The sequence below is a fragment of the Lactuca virosa genome, chromosome 1, assembly GCF_052849685.1.
Source record: "Lactuca virosa cultivar CGN04683 chromosome 1, Lactuca_virosa_CGN04683_v6, whole genome shotgun sequence".
NCBI classification, from domain to species: Eukaryota; Viridiplantae; Streptophyta; class Magnoliopsida; order Asterales; family Asteraceae; genus Lactuca; species Lactuca virosa.
The window spans coordinates 17,164,769-17,169,028 of record NC_136426.1 but is presented as its reverse complement, the minus strand read 5'-3'; positions in this window follow the sequence as shown (position 1 = coordinate 17,169,028).

Here is a 4,260-nt window from a genome sequence, read left to right as displayed (position 1 = left end):
CTTGACGCCAATAGCCAAAAGACCCCTGCTGACTCCAGATACTGATGGCGAATCCGTAGATCAAACTCATTACAGATCAATGATCGGTTCGTTGATGTATCTAACTGCAAGCCGACCAGACATCATGTTTGCAGTTTGTCAATGCGCACGTTATCAGGCGAATCCTAAACTTTCACATCTTATTGCTGTCAAAAGAATCTTTCGGTACCTCAAAGGCACCCCAAAATTGGGTCTTTGGTATTAAAAAAATTCTGAATTTGATGTTCCTGTTTCAAGCACATCCACTTCACCAATCACACAACCGGATTCACCCCCACCTATCACACAATTTGATTCTTGCACATGTTCTTCTGGAAAAAGTAAGAGTGTCAGTAAAGAAAGCAAATCAGACAAAGGCAGTACCAGTTACAATAATAATAAGCAGATTTGTTTTAACTGTGGTACTGCCGGTCACATCGCTAGGAATTGTCCTAATAGGGCATTTGTGCATTTTTCGTCTCAAAGAGGAAAGAACGAGTCTCGAGGAAGGTCTTTAACTAGAAAGTCCTCGAGATCTTGTCCTCGAGATGATTATTGGAAGACTAATCAAAAGAAGAAAATGGCAGTTTTTCAAAAGAACAAACAGGTTTTCAACAACAAAGCACAAACAGTTTGCCAAAATCGAGCTTGGCTAAGCCAAGGTCGGTTTCGTCAAAAAGGGAATCTGGATCTTCAACCTCTTCTGGTAGAAAATCCAAATGCCCAAAGCAAACTGAAAAGAAAATTGTTTCAAAATCACCCGTGAGTGTTAAGAAACCTAAATGCCAGTGGGTGCCCAAATTATCTTCCAACCAATCATCATCATCCTCTGAAAATGTTTTACATGATGATTCAAAATCAAAAGGATTAAAAGATAAATCAGCGAATGTTAAGGGTCAACCCAGAGTTGTAATGACCTGGGTCCCCAAATCTAAATGATCCCGCTCATTTTGCAGGGACAGTTGCGGAGGAATGTCCTCAGACCATGGTATGTCGACAGCGGCTGCTCCTGGCATATGACAGGAGACATCTCCCAATTGAGCGACATTCAAACTTTTAATGGGGGATTCGTTTCCTTTGCGGGTGGTGAAGGCGGAGAAATCACGCAGAGAGGAACTGTAACAAACGGAGTGCCGAGTTTCGAGAACGTCAACTATGCTCCCGAGTTAAAGCACAGGTTGTTAAGCGTCTCTCAGATTTGCGACAAGGGTTATTCAACGCATTTTACTGATAAAGAGTGTCTGATCTTAAAGCCAGGCATTGTCATCCCGGATGAGTGGATTCTTGTTAAATCAAAGCAGGATGGAAATGCTCACATCATCGACTTGAATAGCAACATTCCTGAGAAAGTCACCTGCCTCTTTTCAAAAGTCTTAGAACAAAATGTTATGATGTGGCACCGACGACTCGGTCATGCTAACGCTAAGAATCTGAATCGTCTTGCTAAAAACGAAATGGTGCGTGGCCTGCCTGTCAGAGACTTCATAACATTTGAAAAGTGTGTGTCATGTGCCCAAGGAAAGCATCACAGGAAACCACACCTGCCAAAACAGATCAACTCAATCAGCCATGTGCTCCAATTATTGCACATGGATTTATTTGGTCCGGTCAAAATCCTAAGCATCAATAGAAATTCATACTATCTAGTTGTGATTGATGACTTCTCGCGTTTCTCGTGGGTCTTCTTCTTAAAAAACAAAGCTGGGGTATCTGATCTGATCAAGAAATTCATCGTAATGATTGAGAACCAAACAAATAACCGGGTGAAGGCACTTTAAACTGATAATGGAACAGAATTCAAGAATGCAGTTCTTGATCACTTTTGTGCAGAAAAGGGAATTGTGCGTCAATACATTTCAGTTCGCACGCCTCAGCAAAACGGTGTTGCTGAACGGAGAAATCGAACGCTGCAAGACGCTGAAGGACGATGCTGTGTGATTCAAAGTTACCAGTTTTCTTTTGGGCTGAGGCGATCAACACTGCTTGCTATGTTCAGAATCTTGTTTTGATCAACAAAGCCCAGATGAAGACTCCATACAAAATTCTATACGTTCACAAGCCATCTGTCAGCCATTTTCGCGTATTTGGCTGCCCTTGTACCCTTCTTCACCTGGAGTCCAACCCGAAGTTTAATGCCAAAGTTGATGACTGCTATTTTGTGGGGTATGCTGCTCGTACTGCGTACATGGTCTACAACAAAAGAACAAAGCCGTTTAACAAAGCTCGATTTGATGTGCTTGTGAGCTTTTTGAAAATGCTACGTTTTGAGGACTAATTTTTGCTTTAGGTTAGTTTAAATTTGTGCATTTTAATTTCATTCTCACCCATGCACAAATTTAGGGGGAGAAATAAACAAAAACCCAAACAAAAATTAGAAAATTAAGAAAATCCAAAAATAGTGTTATTTCTGTTTTATTGTTTTCAGAAAATAATCCAAAAACATTAAAAATCAGAAAATGACAAATATGTTGCTAACAAATTTTGTTTGTAGGTGATGTATTGGGAAGTGATATAATCATGTGATAACAGACAATCTGAATCCGTGTAAGGTGCCAAAGTCGAATTGTCTAAGTTCTGTGTTCGATGTGCCGGTAGGCTTGAAAGTTTTAAAATGGACTTGACTAGGATTAGATGAACTTAAGGAATCTAGCGACCTGACAAATCTTGACCTAGATAGTTCCATTTGGCCTGACAAGACGATGCCTGGGTTGGTTGAGCAGAGAGATATACATGAAAATCTGCGGATACATTAAATGATCTGTATCTAGAATTGTGGATTAACTTTTCCTCGATGTGCAGACTCTGTCCTTAATTCCGATGTTGACGGGGAAACTGGGGAATTCCGATAAATTAGGTCTGTAGAAAGTTATTTTCTTTATTTCTTTCTATTAGTTATATGTTGTCTCCTCTGCGTGATTGAAATACATCCGACCTGGACTACAACATATGCAATTCTATTTCTCTGCATCTTCTATCTATGCAATTCTTTCTACCTGTTAGCCATATGCTGTCTCCTTTGCGTGATTAACAATCCGACCTGGTACACAGCATATGCAACCTTCTACTTCTTAATCCCTCTAAACTCTAGTTAGTCATATGTTTCACTCTTTGCATGATTGGAAGAGATCCGACCTGAGTGTATAGCATATGCATTCTAAATCTAACTTCTTCCTTAATAATTGTCTGCTCATCTGATGTAAGGAGTATTCTGGAAGAACTTGATTACTGGGGTATATCAGGAAATGGGAAACGCGTTCTAACGCAATTAAAATTGAACATTTTATAGATTGTCTGTAGATCTCGCTGCTCAATTTAGGTGGACAACAATATTCTTGGTCGTCGTCAGCTGAATGGTCTTTTAGGAAAATTATCTAAGTTCATAGGATCTAATGTCTTGTCATTTATAGTATATCCTAAATTTGTTACAACTTTTCGTGTTTAAGTGGACCACAATACCGGCGATCGACCAGACATAGACATGAAGGTACAAAGACCAATAAGCGGAGTAAGGCTGTCTAATAACATTGATCCCAGTGTCTCAAAAATATTTTTAGTATTAGTTAAGGTGAAATAAGTTTTATTTCTCATTAAATTTTGAGAGAATTTTATTTTATTTTTTATTTTGAAAAAATGTTTGATAATTTTTTTTAAGATTAGTTTTAGAAATTATTTTTATTTTTTATTCTACTTTAATTTTTTTTATTCTATTTGTGTGCTCAAAATGTTTTATTTTTATTAAGGTTTTCGGCTATTGGACTTTATCATTGTGGATTGCGGCCCATTAATTTTTTTGGACCAAGTATATAAAGAAGATTCAGCCGTGAATCCTAGTTTACTTCTCATTTTCAACCTCCTGGCCGTAAACTCTCCAGATTCTCTCTCTCTCTCTCTCTATTTTTTTTTGTGAAAAATAGTGAGATTGATCCGAGAGCTTCAAAGGTATGCTGATTCCGGCCAGGAATATGCTATTTTTGCATCAAATCGACATGTTTTCAAGGTTTAATCGAGGAAAAATCAACTGTCGGCGTTTACGGCTAGGCTGTTTACGGCCGTGAACTCCCTTTTTGGTCAATAAAATAGATTTTTCTTTGTGTGTTTCACTGAAAAGCTAATTTGAACTGCAAACATGAGTAAAACATCAATTTTAAATGTTTAAATATATTGTTTTCTCATTTGGCTTGTTTTGTGCAGATTGAAATGGCAGAGCTCAAGTTTGCTGATAGTCACAACCTGGCTATCCTT